Below are 23,148 nucleotides of genomic sequence, written 5' to 3' on the forward strand. Positions count from 1 at the left end.
CATGTGGCCATCTTTTAATGTAATAATTTGCTATTATTCTTTGATATATTCTTTTAAATGGAAATAGTTGCACAGTGGGACACGTGTGAGCTTGTTCAGACAGGCTGTTTGTTTGCATGTGATTGATGAAGCCTTGTTGCAAATTGTCACATCCTGGTGGCCACAAAGGCCACTGTACCTTGCTGCTGTTATTATTATCTATATTATAATCGCCAAGTGTCTGGTGTGTGTGTGCATGTGTTTGGCTTTGATCATGCAAAAACTGGGGAGAGCTGACATGTGCCGTTTGGTATGCTTATGCATTTTGGGTCAAGGATGAATGCTGCAAAAACAGAAAGTTGATAGGACAATTTTTTTGGGAGAAATTAGCTATTTTAGCTAACCAATAAACAATGGATCCTGTGCTGCAATGCACCATGGGAGTTTGGGGTTGTGAGGTTTTAAATGTTGTCATTGTGGTTTATGTGAGTTTAACAGTGTTGTTAGTGTTATTGATTTATTGTGTTTTGGAAGTTCAATTGGTTTTGTCAGTTTACATAAGTCTCATGTTGCTATTATCGTGATTGATTTGTTTTATGTTGGTACCATGAGTGAAATGCAGAAGTGTTGCACGCAGTGGTTTCAATTTGACAATTGAAACCAACTACCAACTACTAACTACTTTCTCGACTCACGCCATTCAAGCAGGGGGCGTTAAGTCATCTTTATATTAAAAGCGTGAGTGTGGTAAGTGATTTTAAGTTCAATGTAGGTACATAGTAAGTACATAATTGTAAAGACGTTAAAAATACATGGATGACACAAGAAACTGAAAACACTTATTTTCATTGTGGTCCATTTAAAAATCAAATGACAAAATAGAAGTAGAAATAAAATAATAATAGACAACAATTTACAAGCACATTAATACAGTTAAAGTAACATAAAAAAAATTACATAATTATCAGGAAATAAAAGGGTTGAGTTCTTCTTCCAAAAACTGTTGAGGTTCTAAAAACATTATGGACTCACACACCATTCCAACTCATTATATGAGATTTCCTTAATTTATTACCACTCTTACCACAAAAATGTCAGCTACCTATTTTATAAACACTACCCAATCTAGAGCCCATGGATCCCCACGGGCAACACACTAATTATTATTATTATTATTATTTCAAATTCTTCACTTTAAATTCTCCTCATGGCATTTCTGAGCCACTGTGGGGAAGTGACGAGGAGATTGGACTTTTCAACACATCTCAGCGGTTGTGGTGAGTCGCCAACTATACCGCGCACCCACCCCCACCCCCACAGTATTAACACCTTGATGATGTCAGAGCTCTCTGGTTATTAATGGATTACCATCACTTGCAAATACATATTTACATACATGTAGCAGCAAATGCACATTCTAATGCAAACAGCAGCAGGATATTATAGTACCTTTGCATTCCAACCTTTTTTTTTCTTTCTTTCCATCCTGGCTCCCTCTCACAAACTCTACCAATCCACCCTGGATTCAGGATTTGTTTATTTAAAAGCACAATTTACCCTCAACAACAAAATACCATTTTACATTCTGTTTAAATATGGTTCCATCTGGCAACGGTAACAGAAGACAAAAGGCTGAATAAAACCATGCAGTCCAGTTCAATCATCATTTTTCAAATCATCCCACCAAACCTCTGTGACTCTTTCACTCCAAATCAAAGGTTGTCATAGTTTGATGTGTAGATATATGTTATGACACCAAGAATAATGAGGGTGAAAAATAGATTGAGAAAAGTGTAAATGCTTTTCTTTGAATTAATTTGCCCCATGATATGAATAAACACCGTGGTTCAGCTGGTTGTCATAGTAATGGAGAGGCACGTGACTTTTTTTTTCCCCTTTTTTGACAAAGTTTTGAAATCAGTCGAACTACACAGGAGCCTAGCTACTTTTAGCTTGGCATTAGTGTCATAGGGGATCCATTTTTAACTCTTTTTAACACTTCTGCATTGTACACTTGGTGGATTCACGACTGCAAGCTCAGCGCTGAGTCCTCCAGAGCAGGCACACCCCTCGGAAAAACTCAAGTAAAACCATTTTCAAGAACTCTGTGACGTCCTAGCCACCGCAGCCCTGCCCACACTTGGGCGGAGGATCGCCCGGAAAAACATGGTATCTTGGGGTAGTTTTTTCCATGACTGACCAAATCGTGAGCTTTAACAGTTCCAATTGAAGCCCACTTGGAACTACAGAAAATTGCAGTTCTTGATTGGTCACTTGAAACCGGCTCCAAAAGCAAGCAGCTTCACATAGCAGCCCATGTTAAAATGCAAATTTTAAAAGAGTAAAAAGCATGTTTACAAACTGTTAGTTTCTCCAGCTTGTTTTCACTCCATGACAACTGTACGTGGGAGAATTTTTTGAACTTCTTAGTTTACATTTTAAGCCATAAAGTTATACATAATTAGAGTGTAGCCACTTTGAGTGACAGCTAGTGTGCCATGAGTTGTGTTCATAGCTTTGGTGGCACAGAGACCGCTGGACTGCAACTGCTAGCTGTTGTGAATGACTGCCGTTTTGAGCATTTTATTACTAATATCTCTAATAATAATATGGCTTGTTGTGTGGTAAATTCTCCTAACAGATCATCTAAGATATCTGTGCATCAGTATTTACACTGAGTTAAATTACAGTGCAATTTAATTTTGGATGCTGACAGCTTTCACACTTTTAGCAGCTATCGGTAGCTTACACGGACTACATATATAAGTTAGCTTGATCCAATCCAGTTAATCCATGATTACTGAGGAAATATGGGGGTCATAATTTTAATGCCCACACCAAAGAAAAACCGCTAGAGAAACACTGCTCAGTCCCCCAAAATATGATTTAAAAACACCTGAACCAAGGTTAACCTGTTTGGTTAGCTTGTTCAATAACTCAAACATGGGGGGGAGTCCATCTTCGGTTCAAACCCCAGCCTGACCGGAAAATCACTAAGGTCCTTAATTCCCAGGTTGCTCTTGGTGTGTAGTGAGCACCTTGCATGGTAGCACCCTGACATCAGGGTGTGAGTGTGTGTGTGTGAATGGGTGAATGTGAGGCATCATTGTAAAGCGGTTTGAGCATCTGATGCAGATGGAAAAGCGCTATATAAATGCAGTCCATTTACCATTTACTAAATCCTTCACACTATAGCTTTGGACTCATCATAACTTTCCTGGTGGTCTTATTGTTTGCTGGTTCTGTTTAGAATTTGATGACACATATGCTTTTTTGGGGGAGGGGAGGGGCCTTGAACAGCTGATGACATTTCAGTATTGCAGTAGAGAAAAGAAGCACCCAAACAACATTATTGGGTCAAGATAGAAGGTAGCATCAATATAAGTGGCTCTAAAAGTGGTGCTGGAGCCAATAATTCTGTTTTAATCCCAGATATCCATCAGCAAAAGGAATCCCAATACCCGCAACAATAATCCGCATGTTGCTGTTCAAGTTGTGCCAAAAATATGGATTGCATGCCGAACTGCGAGCACTGTATCATGCATCTAACTGGAATGTAAGCCGACTATATGGTTACTGCCATATCTGACTGACTCCCCCAACGTCTCCCGGCTGTAGTGGCTCCGTCTGCAGGTCTACTCCCCGGATCCCAGAAAGCTTCAGCTCACTTACAAATGTGCCATTCTAAATTTGCAGCAGATTATGTTCTCCCCTCAGTGGGAGACTGCTGATATATGATATGCAAGGCCCCTATTGATTGCCTGATCTGGTGGCAAGAGAGAGCTGAAATGAACTTGAAATGAACATCATGCCTCAACTCATTGTGCGTATAATACTCTACTTAATCCCACATTTTTCTCTGCCACGGAATTCAATTGATCAATCATGTCTCTGTGATAGTACCATTTGGGAGGGTTATTGCCGTTCTATTCTGTGGCTTGACCTTTTTTTACTGGCTGAGGCCGAAGGATGAACCTGAAGGAGCTATAAAAGTGACTCACGGGTGCACACGGATGTGCGTTGAGCACGTGTTCCAGTGCTGGTGATGGCAAAAATGTTAAACAATGAGTTGTTACCTGGTTAATCAACTGTAACCGTAAAAACTGCTTTGCGTTATTAGTTTTGTTGTTTCATTTTTTTCATTTAAGGGACAAAAAAACACAGTAAGACAACAAGCTATGTAACTGTAATTTTGGTTATTTTTCAGTGGCCACGTGGACATGACAAAAATTCTTTGTTCCCCTATCAAGTTCGTCCTGATGGCCACTATGGCCACTATTGTTTGTTATACCAAGCTAAGTCCTTTAACCTTTAGAGAGGTTCTACTCTTCTGCATCCTGGTTAACTTTTCATCATACATCTATGAAGATATCATATCTTCACACAGTTTTCTAGATAAATACAGTATACATCTCATATTTGGAAATATGAGTGTTTTGAATATTTTGATATGCAACACATAGGTATTATACCAAAAAGAAATTACCTTAAAACAGGAAATTTCTTAAGGTATGTTAAAATCAAGAAAAGATCATTTGGGCTGTAAGGGTTAAGGTCCCCCTAAAATATTAAAGTTTGACTGACATGCTACTGAAAGGTTGTGCATTGGCTTATCTGGTTGAGTGGGTTAAGCTATACATTTGGGCATTTACTGTTTTGTTAGGTTTGCTGTCTACACCTGGTGGGATTGGGAAGAAGTTGGGTGGTCACACAAGGAGGAATGGTTGCTGAATGAGGTGCCCAAATGCTTGATTTCATGGAGTTCTGGTGGATGATTGCTGCTCCCATCAATAAGCCGCTTGCGGGCTTTGAGGCACATACTGTGCAGTCAATGAACCTCACCTCTCCACAACCAAAGATGTTCTAGGAACAGCTACAAGAGACCTTTAGGTCTTAACCTTGTTCGAGTGTCATCCTCCAATACCAAGGTTATAAATTCAAGTCCAGCATGGGATCAAGCAGGGTTGGGTAGGATTACTTTGAAATGTAATCCAAAAGTAATCAGATTACAAGTAATCCAAATGTTTGTACATACATACATACATGTAATTCACATGTGTTCTTTCAAAGTAATCCTACCCAACCTTGGGATCAAAACAGGCACAATGGCAGTTACGCTGATGCCATGAGCCAGATGGGAGTGAGGTTTACTGGGGTGAGTGTACCAGTAACCAGCAGGTACCAAAAGACATTCTAGCTACAGATGCTCAAGCCCTTGGGCTTTAGCCTACATGTTACAGAATTCCCCTCCCATAACTGAGGTTACGGGTTTGTATCAAGAGCAGGACAGAGAATATACAGTTTACAGTGGTGTCATGACCTGGACAGAAGTGAGGCTCAGTGGGGTGAGTGTAATAGTAACCAGCAGGCACCAAAAGATGTTCTAGTGACAGATGCTTGAGTCCTTGGGTTTTAGCCTACTTCTTACAGCATCCACCTCCCATACCTGAGATCATGAGTTTGAGTCCAGTGAAAAAAATAAGCACAACACAGTTTATAGTGGTGCTGTGATCTGGATGGGACTGAGGTTTATAAGAATAGGTGTAATGGTATCCAGCAGGAGCTCTACTGTGAACAAACCACACCCCCTAACATCAAAAGACATTCTAGCGACAGCTGCTGAAGGCGTTGGGTTTTAATCTCTTTTTTACAGTGTATACTACTACCCAGTCCAGGGCAAACACAATGCAGATTACACATGCAGAACTGTTTCCTACTCAGAAAACCTCTCATTTCTGAGTTTGCCATCTAAATAGCAATGATCCAGATGTTGGTGAATGTGTTCTTAAAATGGAATGACAGATTACAATCTGGTTATAATATGACCAAAATACACCCATCATCGATCAAGAAATCCAACTGGTTTTCACATTGTAGCTTGGTTTTTCACTCAGATTATGGGGTATGTAACTAGCAAAGTTGATCACTCAAAAAACTGACTCATTGGACTGGATTTCCATTTAATAAATATAGGAGGTCTGTTAGAAAAGTATCCGACCTTATTATTTTTTTCAAAAACCATATGGATTTGAATCACGTGTGATTACATCAGACATGCTTGAACCCTCGTGGGCATGCGAGAGTTTTTTCACGCCTGTCGGTTACGTCAATCGCCTGTGGGCAGTCTTTGAGTGAGGAGTCGTCCACCCTCTCGTCGCTTTTTCATTGTGTAGGAATGGCTCAGAGACTGCTGCTTTGTTTGATAAAAATTTTTTCAAAAACTGTAAGGCACAACTGAGTGGACACCATTCCATAAATTCAGCTGGTTTTCGGTAAAAATTTTAACGGCTGATGAGAGATTTTGGTCTGGTAGTGTCGCTTTAAGGATGGCCCATGGCGCCTGATGGCGATATGCGCTTCGAGGCGGCAGCGTCTCGCCGTTTCAAGTTGAAAGCTTCCACATTTCAGGCTCTGTTGACCCAGTAAGTCATCAGAGAACAGAAAGAAGTCGGCATGAGGAGTTTATTCAGACATTCCATTGTTAACGGACATTTTGTAATGAAAGAACGTGCGGGCAGAGTCGCATGTCGGGCCGGACCCGACCGCGGGGGGTCGTGACAAGAAAAACACCTAAGTTGGAAACCTTAACGGACAAGTTGGAACATGCCCAAGCTGTTAAACAATTTCTCAGTTACTCACTTGTTGAAAGCCATCAAAATCCACCTGAATTTTACAAATGGTTTTCAACACGGAGGTGTTTTTCCTGTCACGGCGCACACAGAATTTGTGCGCACGTCTTTCATTACAAAATGTCCTTAAACAGTGGACTGTCCGCATAAAGTCCTCATGCCGGCCTCTTCTGAATCTTCTCTGTTCTCTCACGACGTCCTGGGTGAATTAAGCCTTACATTAGGATGTTTTCAGGTCGAAACAGGCCGACAACAGCGCCTGGAAGCGCTGCGCAACGTCCCGCTCCGTGGGCTGAACCACATCTCACTCAAGGCCTGCCCACAGGGAAATGACGTCACCGACGCGTGAAAAAAACTCACGTATGCGCACAAGGGTTCAAGCATGGTTGGTGTAATCGCACGTCATTCAAATCCATCAAATCCATCAAATTCAAATGACACCTCTTTCTGTAATGGCAAACTAGGTACAACTGACCAAAACCTTTTTTTTTTTTTTACCAAAATGAGACATCCTCCATTCTTTATGAATTACATTGATCTTGATGTGTCTCATTTATATCTGAAAGGAAATGCTTTTCACAAAAATACCGATTTCATTTATTTTTATTTATTTCCAGAGATCAAGGATCCAGTGACCAATTTCATATTTATTTACTTTAAGACTCAAAAATGTTGTTGATATAGAAAACCTATAAAGCCTACTTTTAGTACACAGAAAATTCACAAGCAGTATTGATAAGGGAATCGATAAAGAATTGGATCAATCAGCAGAATCGATAATGGCATCAATATCGATAAAATTTTATCAATACTCATCCCTAGCTATGACTTTTGGACATGTGGCACATTTCTCTGGGTTTGATCCACCACACAGGTGCCTCAGTGTCGAGGACCCCAGTGGCTGGAGAAGGCCAAAGGGAAGCCCGTGTTTCACCTGGCTGAGGCAGATGGATGGTTCCTATGTGTTTACTGACCTGGACCCAATGCAGTTCCACAGTGTGACTCGTGGCATGAGCCCGTACACTTAGACCTGACCTCATTATTTGGAAGATCATTTTCACCAGATGGAAGGGAGCTTTAATGTCATGTTTTGCTGTGAATAGAACAATACTTATTTTAAACTGACTTTCCTCAAGTATTACCAAAAATATTGTTTGTATTTTGTAACCACTGGATCCTAAAATGATTTTGCAATAGCTTTATAGATTCACACATTAGCCCACAATGCCAAACATATATATAAAAATTACCTCTTGATGAGTCAATTACCATTAAAAAAATTAAAAAAATCATCCTCATTGTAGCTGCAGGTTGTCACTATGTCAAACTTAATTGTTCTCTTTGCTTCCAAAGCAAATAGACTCATCAATTACTTTCCATCAGCTGGCTCAAGCCACAGCACATGATCAATATCCCCCCGTATTTGTCATTCACCACTGTGGATTACACTTCCCACACACAAGACAAACCATCCTGGGTCAAACTGCGCACTTGTCCACCTACTCATTCTGAAGACAGCCCACAGCGTCCCCCTGGAGAGCATGTGATGGAGTGCACGTTGTATTTTTACTGTACAGTAAGTCATGCACAACAAAGCCACAAGCTAAAATAAATAGGCACTTTTGGACTCCTTCACACATACAGTTGTGCTCAAAAGTTTACATACCCCGGCAGAATTTTTGCTTTTTTGGCCATTTTTAAGAGAATATGAATGACAACACAAAAACTTTTTTTCACTCATGGTTAGTGGTTGAGTGAAGCCATTTATTGTCAAACAACTGTGTTTCCTCTTTTTAAATCAAAATGACAAGATAACTACCCAAATGAACCTGATCAAATGTTTACATACTAATACTAATACTGTGTATTGCCCCCTTTAACATCAGTGCCAGCTTGGAGTCTTTTGTGGTAGTTGTGGACGAGGCTCTCTGATGGTAAAGCTGCCAACTCTATGGTAAATCTGCATGAAGTCGACAGTTCTCAAGAACTGAGTGACTGTGCAAGAAGGAGAAGAGTGAGGAAAGCCACCAAGACACCCAGACAACCCAAAGCTTGCACTCTGCACAATTTTCTCCAATCACAGCCACAGAAGCCCATAACTTCTCCTGGGTTGTCTGGATGTCTTTCCTCACTCTGTGTCGGTGACGTCATTTCCCTGTGGGCAGGCCTTGAGTGAGATGTGGTCCCGCCCTCTCGGCTGAATTCCTTTGTTTCACATGCTGCTCGAGACGGCGCGCGTTGCTTTATCAAAATTTTTTCCGTACCTGTGAGGAATATCCGAGTGGACACTATTCGAGAAATTAAGCTTGTTTTCGGTGAAAAGTTTAACGGCTGATGAGAGATTATGGGGTGTTTCTGTCGCTGTAAGGACTTCCCACGGAGCGGGACGTCGCGCAGCGCTTCCAGGCGCCGTCGTCGGCCTGTTTCGACCTGAAAACATCCTAATTTAAGGCTTAATTCACCCAGGACGTAGTGAGAGAACAGAGAAGATTCAGAAGAGGCTGGCATGAGGACTTTATGCGGACAGTCCACTGTTTAAGGACATTTTGTAATGAAAGACAGGCGCGCAAATTCTGTGTGCGCCGCGACAGGAAAAACACCTCCGTGTTGAAAACCATTTGTAAAATTCAGGCGGCTTTTGATGGCTTTCAACAAGTGAGTAACTGAGAAATTGTTTAACAGCTTGGGCATGTTCCAACTTGTCCGTTAAGGTTTCCAACAGAGGTGTTTTTCCTGTCGCGACCCCCGCGGTCGGGTCCGGCCCGACATGCAACTCTGCCCGCACGTTCTTTCATTACAAAATGTCCGTTAACAATGGAATGTCCGAATAAACTCCTCATGCCGACTTCTTCTGAAAGTTCTCTGTTCTGTGACGACTTACTGGGTCAACAGAGCCTGAAATGTGGACGCTTTCAACTTGAAACGGTGAGACGCTGCCGCCTCGAAGCGCAGATCGCCGTCAGGCACCATGGGCCGTCCTTACGGCGACACTACCAGACCAAAATCTCTCATCAGCCGTTAAAATTTTTTACAGAAAACCAGCTGAATTTATCAAATGGTGTCCACTCAGTTGTGCCTTACAGTTTTGAAAAATTTTGATCAAACAAAGCAGCAGTCTCTGAGCCATTCCTAAAAAATGAAAAAAACGACGAGAGGGTGGGCGACTCCTTACTCAAAGACTGCCCACAGGCGAATGACGTAACCGACAGGCGTGAAAAAAACTCTCCCATGCCCACGAGGGTTCAAGCACGTCTGATGTAATCATTGAAAAAAATAATAAGGTCGGATACTTTTCTAATAACCTCGTATATATATATATATATATATATATACTCAACAAAAATATAAACGCAACACTTTTGGTTTTGCTCCCATTTTGTATGAGATGAACTCAAAGATCTAAAACTTTTTCCACATACACAATATCACCATTTCCCTCAAATATTGTTCACAAACCAGTCTAAATCTGTGATAGTGAGCACTTCTCCTTTGCTGAGATAATCCATCCCACCTCACAGGTGTGCCATATCAAGATGCTGATTAGACACCATGATTAGTGCACAGGTGTGCCTTAGACTGCCCACAATAAAAGGCCACTCTGAAAGGTGCAGTTTTATCACACAGCACAATGCCACAGATGTCGCAAGATTTGAGGGAGCGTGCAACTGGCATGCTGACAGCAGGAATGTCAACCAGAGCTGTGCTCGTGTATTGAATGTTCATTTCTCTACCATAAGCCGTCTCCAAAGGCGTTTCAGAGAATTTGGCAGTACATCCAACCAGCCTCACAACCGCAGACCACGTGTAACCACACCAGCCCAGGACCTCCACATCCAGCATGTTCACCTCCAAGATCGTCTCAGACCAGCCACTCAGACAGCTGCTGAAACAATCGGTTTGCATAACCAAAGAATTTCTGCACAAACTGTCAGAAACCGTCTCAGGGAAAAGCTCATCTGCATGCTCGTCGTCCTCATCGGGGTCTCGACCTGACTCCAGTTCGTTGTCGTAAACCGATTTGAGTGGGCAAATGCTCACATTCGCTGGCGTTTGGCACGTTGGAGAGGTGTTCTCTTCACGGATGATGCGAAGGAGATGTGTTGCACTGCATGAGGCAAATGGTGGTCACACCAGATACTGACTGGTATCCCCCCCAATAAAACAAAACTGCACCTTTCAGAGTGGCCTTTTATTGTGGGCAGTCTAAGGCACACCTGTGCACTAATCATGGTGTCTAATCAGTATCTTGATATGGCACACCTGTGAGGTGGGATGGATTATCTCAGCAAAGGAGAAGTGCTCACTATCACAGATTTAGACTGGTTTGTGAACAATATTTGAGGGAAATGGTGATATTGTGTATGTGGAAAAAGTTTTAGATCTTTGAGTTCATCTCATACAAAATGGAGCAAAACCAAAAGTGTTGCGTTTATATTTTTGTTGAGTATATATTCATACATTCATTTTCTGCCACTTATCTGGATAAAAATATGAAACATCAATTACACATCCCCAAAATGCTGATTTTACTGTTTTCCTGAAAGGTGAACAAGAAGTCTGCAGGACACAGGTCTTTCTCCAATCAACCTCTTTTTCTGTGGAACAGTCTGTCATCTGCAACTATACTAAAATACGAAATGGATGAAATGGAGTGGAATGGAGCCTGATAATCACGAAATGGGGTAAAATGTAAAGAAATGGAGCAGACTGACCCAGACTGAGTCTAAATATGATTAAATATGATGGGACTGATAACAACAGAATGGGAGTAAAAATGTAGCGAAATGATGCAGACTGACTCCAATATGATTGAATTAAGTACTTTTATTTAAATTTTTTTAGCGGAATGGGGCAAAATGGGGACTGATAATAGCTAAATGGGGTAACGTAACGAAATGGAACAGACTGACCCACTGACTGAAGTTTCATCTCTTGAACGCCAGATGGCACACCTGCCCTGCTACATGTACTGAGCGCATCTCACAAAAAACACAAAAGCCAAACAATTACGTAATAGTACTTATTTGGAGTCAGTCTGGTTCACTCTGCTCCATTTCATCACATTTTACCCCCATTTCGTGATTATCAATCCCCATTTCACTCCATTTCAGATTTTAGTATGGCCCTGTCATCTGAGTCTCCAAGTTGAGTCTTAAATTGAGAATTAGAACACACCTATTTTCAGTTATCTACAACTGTCTTATTTCCATATCACAATTTGTATGTGTGTGTGTGTGTGTGTGTAAGTGTGTGTGTAATTTAATCAATATTGTTTTAATTTTGTTCATACTTACTTTCTATTTTATCATTTTCTTTTCTGTTTGTATTTTATTGTAAAGAACTTAACAATAAATCTCCAATGAGAATGTAACAGCAACAACAACTGAAAGAGTATAACAGCAGCATGTTACATGTTTGATGCCACTTCATACAATTCTTAAGCATACCAATATGTTATATTACAAGAATAGAGCCGCTTCATAAACTGATGCAGGTTTTCCTCTCTCCCTTTCAGTTTATTTTAATATAAGCGTATCACTGTGTTTTGGAATTTCCTTTTATGACCCTGTTAATTAAACATATTTATCAAGATACTAATTAAGTATCAGTGTTACAGGTAAAATGTAACTGTGTGTTAAGCATTTCTAACTTATAATCTTTAACCAGTTCCTCAAAATTCCATTCTAAATATCCCCTTTACCTCAGCCTGCAACCTTAACTTTTATCCAATTTTTCTCCAAATAAAATTGCTTTATCCCTCTCTGACCCTCAGTCTTTCCATCTAGTTTGGACCAAATAAAATTAAAACTCTTTGAACACACAATACTCCCTCACGTGCTACAGCTCGCTACACAACAGGCTACATAAAGCCACACAAGAACCTACAAACCCTCACCTGGACATGCAAAATATTGTTGACATTTAGTTGAAATCGGATCTTTTGTTAACTCGAAGCAATTCATTTTCTATACTCGCTTACTCCAATCAAAGGTCACGGGGGGGGGTTGTTCTGGAATTTTCCCAGAAGTCACTGGCCGAGAGGTGGGGTACACCCTGGACAGGAAGCAAGTCTATCACACAGTCACACCTAGGGTCAACTTAAATTTTGAAATCACCTAACTTGCATGTCTTTGGAAGTGAGAGGAAACCACAGCACCCAGAGGAAACTCACTCAAACATGGGGAGAACATGCAAACCTTCCCAGGCAACAATGCCAACCACAAACACACCATGCCACCTAACTCGACAGTGACACTTCTGAATTTTTTGAATTATTTGAATAATAAAGTTATCACATTCTTTTGGACACAGTTCAAGAGACATTCACAACATGTGACCCATGGATGTGTAAGGTATGGCAATAAAAGTCTCTCCGTAGGTGGCAGTAATTAAACCATTACTTAAAAAGCCATCACTTGACCCAGCTATCTTAGCTAATTATAGGCCAATCTCCAATCTTCCTTTCTCTCCAAAATTCTTGAAAGGGTAGTTGTAAAACAGCTAACTGATCATCTGCAGAGGGAATGATCTATTTGAATAGTTTCAGTCAGGTTTAGAATTCATCACAGTACAGAAACAGCATTAGTGAAGGTGTACAAATGATCTTCTTATGGCCTCAGGACAGTGAACTCATCTCTGTGCTTGTTCTGTTAGACCTCAGTGCTGCTTTTGATACTGTTGACCATAAAATTTTATTACAGAGATTAGAGCATGCCATAGGTATTAAAGGCACTGTGCTGTGGTGGGTTTGAATCAATATTTATCTAATAGATTACAATTTGTTCATGTAAATGGGGAATCTTCTTCACAGACTAAGGTTAATTATTGAGTTCCACAAGGTTCTGTGCTAGGACCAATTTATTCACTTTATTTTTAAGTATTAAGCAGTATTATTAGAAAGCATTGCTTAAATTTCATTGTTACGCAGATGTAACCCAGCTTATCTATCCATGAAGCCAGAGGACACACACCAATTAGCTAAACTGCAGGATTGTCTTACAGACATAAGACACGGATGACCTCTAATTTCCTGCTTTTAAACTCAGATAAAACTGAAGTTATTGTACTTGGCCCCACAAATCTAGAAACATGGTGTCTAACCAGATCCTTACTCTGGATGGCATTACCCTGACCTCTAGTAATACTGTGAGAAATCTTGGAGTCATTTTTGATCAGGATAGGTCATTCAATGCGCATATTAAACAAATTATGTAGGACTGTTTTTTTTTTTTTTGCATTTGCGCAATATCTCTAAAATTGGAAAGGTTCTTGTCTCAGAGTGATGCTGAAAAACTAATTCATGCATTATTTCCTCTAGGCTGGACTATTGTAATTCATTATTACCAGGTTGTCCTAAAAGTTCCCTGAAAGCCTTCAGTTAATTCAAATGCTGCAGCTAGAGTACTGACAGGGACTAGAAGGAGAGAGCATATCTCACCCATATTGGCCTCTCTTCATTGGCTTCCGTTAATTCTAGAATAGAATTTAAAATTCTTCTTCTTACTTATAAGGTTTTGAATAATCAGGTCCCATCTTATCTTAGGACCTCATAGTACCATATCACCCCAAATAGAGCGCTTCGCTCTCAGACTGCAGGCTTAACTTGTAGTTCCTAGGGTTTGTAAGAGTAGAATGGGAGGCAGAGCCTTCAGCTTTCAGGCTCCTCTCCTCTGGAACCAGCTCCCAATTCGGATCAGGGAGACAGACACCCTCTCTACTTTTAAGATTAGGCTTAAAACTTTCCTTTTTGCTAAAGCTTATAGTTAGGGCTGGATCAGGTGACCCTGAACCATCCCTTAGTTATGCTGCTATAGACTTAGACTGCTGGGGGGTTCCCATGATGCACTGAGTGTTTCTTTCTCTTTTTGCTCTGTATGCACCACTCTACATTTAATCATTAGTGATTGATCTCTGCTCCCCTCCACAGCATGTCTTTTTTCCTGGTTCTCTCCCTCAGCGCCCAACCAGTCCCAGCAGAAGACTGTCCCTCCCTGAGCCTGGTTCTGCTGGAGGTTTCTTCCTGTTAAAAGGGAGTTTTTCCTTCCCACTGTCGCCAAGTGCTTGCTCACAGGGGGTCGTTTTGACCGTTGGGTTTTTCCGTAATTATTGTATGGCTTGGCCTTACAATATAAAGCGCCTTGGGGCAACTGTTTGTTGTGATTTGGCGCTATATAATAAAATTGATTTGATTTGATTCATATACTGTACCTTCTGCTTACAATCACGGTTATGTCAAGGACTCTGGGAGCCCCAGGAAATGGTGCCTTGCCCGCACCCCAACTAGCCAGAGAGTGAACATCTTTCTGCTCTTGAAACTAATGTTTTATTCTCAAAAGAATAACAAAGTGCAAACTTTGCCCACATATGAACACAAAACACCACAACAAGAATGCATTCTTGGAGGCCACCATCCAATTGGGGCTGAGGCAATTGCTTACTTGGACTACCCTGTTGCGACATCCCTTTTTACAAAGCGACACAATGTCATAAGTACTATATTGTTAATGCTCTGCAGACTCATGGGTGAGTCAGTGATGCCACAGTAGTTGGCATTGATGCTTCACAACAAGATAGTTGTGGGATCACTTCCCACCTGGTCCTATCTGTGTGGAATTTGCATGACTCAAAAAATTGACTCATTGGATTGGATTTCCATCTAATAAATATATGTAGTCCCAACTAAATTTAATTAAGTAAACTTGCATGGATGTGCTTTATTTGAGTTGGGGCTACATATATTTATTAGATGGAAATCCTGCTCATAATTGAGTTGAGTTTATCCAGTGAGTCATTTTTGAGTGTGTTCTCCCTGTGTCTGTGTGGGGTTTCTCCACAAACCATGCATATTTAGGGGTCTGCTCCTTGCTCTGTTCTTGACCAAGGCAGCGTCTCTACATCTGGAGTGCCGGACTGTGGCTGCTCACTGCTCCTAGTGGTTGGATTGTGTATAACTGTAATTAGGATGGCTTAAATGCAGAGAAGTTTAATTGTATGTATGTATGTTTGTATATGTACAATGACAATAAGGCCCGTCGATGTCTTCTTGACTTCAGTTCTTCAGCATTTTATATAATACAAATAATGATTATGTGAATGCAATGGTAAGAATATTTGCATGAGCTGAACGACTGAACATACTACTCAACAGGTTCAATCTCCAATGAATGAGAATATGGAAATGTCAGATGTAATTTGACATTTTGCTCAAAATTACACAGGTGTTTCTTCTTGAAGCAGGACGTGGACAGCAGCAGAGAACAGAGCTGCCTGTGTCTCCCCGGCATGTGAATTGCCCCGCAGGCAACTAACCAATACACTGCACACTGCTGAGCTTAGCAAACACATGCAGAAACACATGTCTGAGAACACTGCAGCTAATGGCTTTTGCTTCTTTGTATCATGGACTCATTTTGAAAACCTCACGAAGGGAAACGTATGGAACAAAAATGCACAGTCACTCATACAATGTGACAATTAATGAATGTCACGTTACATACAATCTACAAAGAGCCATTTGTTTGTCATACAAATTCAAAATAGTTGTAATGCAAAGTGGTGCTTTGAGAAAATCAAAATGAAGCAGCATGGATTTATATCCTTTGCTCTAATTTGACATAATCTCCTTAAAGCTTAAATCACATAAATGGCCTATATTTATATACCACTTTTCCATCTGCATCAGAAGCTTAAATCACTTTACAATTATGCCTCACATTCACCCCACCAATGTCAGGGTGCTGCCATGCAAGGCTCTCACAACACACAGGGAGCAACTAGGGGATTAAAGACTTGTGCAAGGCCCCTTAGAAATTTTCTGTTTGGCTGTGTTTTGAGCTGAGGATCTTCTGTCTGAAGCCCAACGCTTAACCACTGGACCATCACTTCTCCCCATTGCATGAACATGTCTAGAAAATAGACTGCAGGAACCATATTTTGTCTTCAGAATATCTCACTTGTACTTGGAATGAAACTTTTCAGATCTCACTGAATTCTGTGTCATTGCGTATTTGGTAGTAAATATTTTACTTCCCTGTAAAAATGAGAAAAAGCTTCCAAGTGTTTTCGGCCCGCGCTGTCATTTTCGATTCTGATCACCCGTAGCTGTCCATTATGATGATCAGAATCTGTACAGGCTCTGCGGCCGTTTATTGATCACCGCTGGAGCTGACTGCATTTGTCCTTGACACCGGTCTTCATTAACACTTTGGTAACGAGCGAGACCTTCATCAGATCAGATAACCAGGTCTATAGCTGACTCCTCTCTGCAGGTTTGGCACCCAGAGGTCATGACCCCTAGCATGAGGCTTAGCAAACGCAGCTCCGGGAGAGGAGTAAGTCACTGCGGAAATAATACACTCAGAACTTAACAAAAAGACTTTATTGTTTTTTTTGGAAATTAAAAATATCCCAAATGAATGTAAAATTTGAGCTGCTACATTCTTGTTAAAAGCCAGAGAGATGAGATCAAAGCATGTTTCCCTGCCTCTGTACTCTTTGTTTAAATAACACATTGACACATATACACGCTTGTTCCCACCACATATTGCTGTACTTCTCACAATAACACAATATACATTCCCGCATGTTCAGTCCTCCTCCAAATGAAATCAAATTAAACATAATTTGCATCAATTGAATGAACTCAGTTGGATTTCTTTTTCTAATTGAATGCTTGAGAGAGCAAACAATATTAGAGGCATCACTGGAATATCATTTGTCTGAAGGCACAGACGCAAATGGCAACGAGCTGAGAATATTCAAAATATTCAGACAAGAAAACGTGGGTGGGACAGGGAAGTATTTGATTTTAATTTGTGGAGATAGCTGGTATCTTATAGATGGATATTACGGTATGCAAAATACCACATACACACTGAAAAGAACGTATCCTAAAACAAAATATAGCAGTTGTGACACTTTGCCAGAATTGTGCACCATTTGTTGCATAGCAGGCACCGATATAACTTGGTAGGTACACCTCAGCTGATTATCCAAAGCATCCTCTGCCTGTATGTAATTGGCACCAAATGCTTAACACAAGCACACCACTAGGCAATAGTCAGGAAAAGTCTTTTTTTCCTCAGAGCTTGTGGACACTCAGCCACCCTTAGTCCTGCTTGTGCTCGGCTCAGAATGGCCCAGCGCAACTTGATATAACTGCTATGTATATAATAATCAGTATACACACACCATCCTCAAGCTAATATCTGAGGGTGCATTGGACATGGACTGGTAAAAAAAACTTGGACAAGTCCACTCAGAGTGAAGTGCAAAGAGGCCAAGCTCATGAAATTTGAAAATTGCACGAGTTAACTGACCTTTCCCCGTGTCGAAGACCAAACAGTTCCCCTAAACATCGGTCCCCCCTCGATGACGTGGTTCACGGATTAACACCCTCGTTCTTCTGCTTCAAACTGCTCTCCCGGTCATCAGCTGTCTCAGTGACAGATATCTGAAGCTTTAGTACAACAATCATTTCAACATGAATTCAGCATTATTTCACATCGTAAAAGGCGACAGAAGCAATCAGAGCTAAACGAGCTGTGTGTGTCAGACATTTCAAAGCCTCACGGAATTTCACCTCATTTTTGCTTATAAACTGACTTTAGAATGATTTAACAGGCTTTACCCTTTATATCTGTGGTTAATATCCCATTAATCCATTTGATTGCTTTGTGTGAAGAGACATCCGGCTCAGACGTGCAAAATGATGCATGCACAGAATGCAAAAGGTTGGACCAATTTTAGGGGCGGACCGTTCAGTCTGCGGTCACCGGCTTGTGCTGATCTTTGACAAGCACCATACCAACTTCTTTTTGGAATCTCACAAGCTGTGCCAAACAGTGCTCAAGAAAACTTGTTGCGAAAGCAGCTTATTTCTGTAGCTGCTACTTTAAATGAAAAGAAGCTGTGGCTTGTCATGCTTCCTCTCCAAAAGGAGGATAACAACCATTTCTGTTTTCTCTGGGTTGATGTATAGACTATTTCTTGACATCACCATTATCAGTAAACCTCACAATGTGATTTCTGGGGTGTTTCATTGAGCCTTTGTGGACCATCAGTGTGTTGAGGAGATTGGGGATGAGAACCTGTGTTCTCCTGACTGACTGAGGTAGTTTTTGTTAGACGTCCCATACCCATTCATTCAAAGATATAACAGCTTCACTGTGAGTGGCGGAGGGATGATCATGTTAAAATGGAGTGAAATCCAGGAACAGCAGTCCTGATATAGTCTTCCTGGATTCCACATGTGTGAGGTAGAGATACACAGGCAAGTGTATGACATTAGCACCGGGGGAATGGTGGGGGTCCGATTGTCACATGGATGGATTCTTCAAAGTGAATCTCAACTGGCCATTTGTATGACTTCATGAATATGGTTTCGCGGCCACAGATACAGTCGTTTCGGTGTTGCAGTCACGGCGTGCTTCAGGATCAGAATGATGGTGGGGTCATTTAAAACATGCCAGAATAGTGTCCCGTAAACTAAATGCCCTGAAATGTTGTGAGCACATCTGTGAGCTGGTGTAACATTTCTCCGAGAGCTCAGCCTGAGATGTTATCAGGCTCTTGAACACAGCAAGGTTCTCCTCGTGTCTTCTGTAGCCACACTGAGGGACTGTTCATTTGAATCTTGATGGCTGATGGCGTTACCAGCCTCAAACAGTGCAAAAGGTGTTATAAGAGTATTGGGGGGGGGGGGGGGGGGGTGTACTGTCTTTCCTGCCATTTCTCCTGGTGTAATCTGTGATGTGTTAGTTCCTTCCACATGCTTCTGGCTTCATGGTAGAAAACGTGTGTCTGTGTTTGTGGGCATGTACTGTTGTTGCTATCTGCCAGCAGTTTGTGGCATGCTGGCTAAATGATTAGCATTGTTGCCTCACAGCAAGAAGGTCCTGGGCAGTGTTGTATAAAGTATCGGAAAATCACACTTAAGTAAAAGTACAGATGCCCTTTAAAAAAATGATTTTGGCAGAAGTTCAAGTAACCGATTGAAATGCTACTCAAGTAAAAATCTTAAAGTATCTAGTATTTATTGTACTTAAGTATGACAAGTAATGTACAACTAAATGTACTCAAGTATGAAAGTAAAAGTACAAGTAAATGTTAATAATCATAAATGGACTGATTTGTTTTATATTATAAAATTTATCTAGGCTTGTAAATGACTAGTAATATTAGTCAAAGTACTGAACATTGTGGACATCACCAAAAACACTTCAGAAACAAGGTTTCAAAACCTAAATGAGGCTACTCACTAGGTGTTCACAAAACAGTTATTTATTTCTATATGTATTTATTTATTTTCATTGTTACATGGTTTTATCTTTTCTGTTGTGTTTTTGTTTCATTAGGTTCTTTTTGTCTCTTTCTCTAAAATTGTATTGTAATATTATTAGTCTGTTATTATTGACTATTATTGTCTATTATGTAGACTATTATTGTTGTTGCAATTATTAATATATGAATAAAAATAAATTTAAAAAAATTACAATTTGACTCTTTTACGACAATGAACGCTGAGCCATTAATGATACAGAAAACAAATCAACACAAACGTGCTGATGCGAAGAGCTTAATGCTAACTTTAACATTGAAAACGCCATAGACATGCTAACACGTTAGCATCGGTCCCATTTTTAAGTTATAAAATACATTTATCAACTGTTTCAGAAGACCATAACAGGTCGGTTTAACATAAAAATATTAAATATTACTCACAGACACATGCTCTTCAGGGTTTTAGTGGGGAAATTTTAGGATAAAGTGAAATAAACAATGAATCCACGAATCGTAGATGGAAGCACTGCTTCAATCTGTATCACTTCTTCGATTGGTTCAAGGTTCAAAGCAAAGCCAAGCTGCAGAAAAGTTGATTACAGACCCACTGCAGGTCTGTAATCAATGTAGAGAAATGATCATTTTCCTGACAAACAAGTGCGCAACTGCAAAAAAGCCTATTGGACATGCCTCATGACAAATCGGCCTGACTTCGTTGCAGTCACTATTAATCAGTAGTGTCTCTGGGTGAAAACATGACTTTTTTCGTGTGTGTGTTTTTTTTTTTGTAACGAGTAACGGCATGGCACATAGAAAATGTATCGGAGTAGAAGTATGCAATTAAGGTCGGAATGTAGTGAAAAGTGAAAGTAAGCTGAATTAAAAAACTCAAGTAAAGTACAAAGTCTCCCAAAACGTACTTAAGTACGTAGTGACGTATTTTTACTTCGTTACTATACAAACACTGGTCCTGGGTTCACTTCCCGCCTGGTCCTTTCTGTGTAGTTTGCATGTTCTCTTCTGTGTTCATGTAGGTTCCCTCTGGGTGCTCCAGCTTCTTCCCACTTCCAAAGACACGGCAGGTTAGGTGAAATGGAAACTTTAAATTAGCTGTGTGCATGGGTGTGAATGTGTTATGAATGAATATGAGTGAGGACGCCATTGGAAAGCGGAACATAGGATTACAATACTTCACTGTGAATCTACATAATGGACTACCCTAAATAAAGAAATTAGATTATTATTATTTCAAGTCTAACGTATTTTTTATAACGTCTTTTAAGTCAAAACGTCTATGGTGTGTGTCTCCATTCAGGAGCCGCATCCACTGAAGGCTACGTTTCTTGACTGCATGCATCATAGTGCCATGACCATTTGAAGGCTCCTCCGAATGTGGATACGGATACAGCCTTTTTCTTCCCGAAAATGAGGATACAACAGGTTGTACCCATCATAGCCCAAACAATCCCAAGAATCGATGCACATTTTTTTCCGAAGACAAAATAGTTGGTAAAATTTGGGGAAAAAAGAACAACTACACTTGCAAACAAGCAAGTATAAATAAGCATTGAAAAAATTATTACTCAGCTACAGGTGATGCCCACCATGCTAGCTTGCAGTTGTCAATGTTGCTTGGTAATAGCAGTGGGATAAGCTAATCACAAAAAATGCTCCATCAGGTAGCCAGTATCATTGAAAGAGGTAGTCTCATTACAAGAGAGTAACACCTTCCTTTACCCACTTAAGCCCCGGTCACAACCCACCGTGCGTTTTTTTTTCGCCGTACGTTTTTCTGTGGATGCCACGGCCACTACGTTTTTGTGAAAACGTACGGAGGCAGTAGCAAGAGGAGGGAGGGAGTACGTTCAACGCACGTCTCTAGGAATGTAACGATAAAGAGAGTTGACAATAAAGCCCCGGTCACAACCCACTGTGCGTTTTTTTTCGCCGTACGTTTTCTGCGGATGCCACGGCCACTACGTTTTTGTGAAAACGTACGGAGGCAGTAGCAAGAGGAGGGAGGGAGTACGTTCAACGCACGTCTCTAGGAGCGTAACGATAAAGAGAGATGACAATAAAGCAGTGTGTGTGTGTGTGTGTGTGTGTGTGTGTGTGGGGTCGCTTTTCTTTTTTTATGAGCGGGACCGGAGCGGCTGGTGTTTTTCAGCGTCGGCGATGCATGAGCATATCCAGCCTGCAGTGGTCAGTTGTACGAGTGTTTACTTGCCTCGAAAAGTTACAGCTAGTTAACAGACTGAAGCTGTGGAGTGTGTGTTGTTGACGTTTGGAAATAAAGTCCAAGTTCAAGTGAGAAGCTGCGTTGTGCATGCAAGTCTGTCGGCCTCCAAATCCGTACTGCCTACGTACGGATTTGGTTAATTCAATAGTAATTGAATGAAAATGTGCTGTTTTGAATCCGTACTGAGGCAAATACTCACAACGTGCGTCATCTGCACTGCTGGTGAATCCGCAGCCTGACCGCAGCGAAAGTTCCTGCATGCACTAAAACCTCTACGGCGTGTCTGCGTGTGTCTGCGTGCTCCTAAATTCGTACTGAGGCAGTATTTATGACATACGGGATCTCCAAATTTAGCCCACGGTTTTGCAAGTAGACTGCACGCACGTGCAAGTACGCCGGGTTGTGACCACAGCTTTACTGTTGTAGCTGGTGATGGATGAAGCATACACATCAAAATCCAGAACACTACCTGTAGTTGCAGATTCATTGGTTATGTCCTTGTTGTCTCACTCCAAGCCGTTCTACAGAGTTGGCATCTGCATCGGGCCACACAGTTATTGTTTTGTGACATGAATTTCCCTTCTTAAAGCTGGCCTTTTTTCAGCCCCCTTCACAAAATACATGATTTAACATCTGTCTACGATACACCTCAAAGTTCTGGTGAATCGGACCACAATCTGCCAATCACAAGACCTGTCCAAGACAACACCATGGACCTTACAATGAGGTAGAAGGTGATTCTCCACAACTTAATCAGACCCTCCTTCAAAACTCATTAAACATCTGATATGCTACAATCTTGCGGCACAATTTTATGCAAATATCCAAGAATGTCTGGGATTGCCTTCAAGATGGAGGCCAAGACAAAGTAAGACTCCAGGAAAATGGTAAGAGGATTTGTAAAAAGTCCACAGTGGTTACAACTGTTTAAAAACTGGTGCAACTGTTATGGTGGCATCTTGTAACATCAGGATTTGTCACAAGTGTGAGAGACTCACCCCCAAACTATCCCCAGGACCC

General features: G+C 40.9%; 1 protein-coding gene across 1 annotated transcript in view; it reads right to left on the reverse strand.

The window, feature by feature from the left end:
• Window positions 1–23,148, reverse strand: part of LOC117530559 (paired box protein Pax-2a-like) — a 99,383-nt gene that overhangs the window by 60,414 nt on the left and 15,821 nt on the right. The gene's annotated exons all lie outside the window — the stretch shown is intronic.

This window comes from Thalassophryne amazonica, chromosome 18 (genome assembly GCF_902500255.1).
Source record: "Thalassophryne amazonica chromosome 18, fThaAma1.1, whole genome shotgun sequence".
NCBI lineage: Eukaryota > Metazoa > Chordata > Actinopteri > Batrachoidiformes > Batrachoididae > Thalassophryne > Thalassophryne amazonica.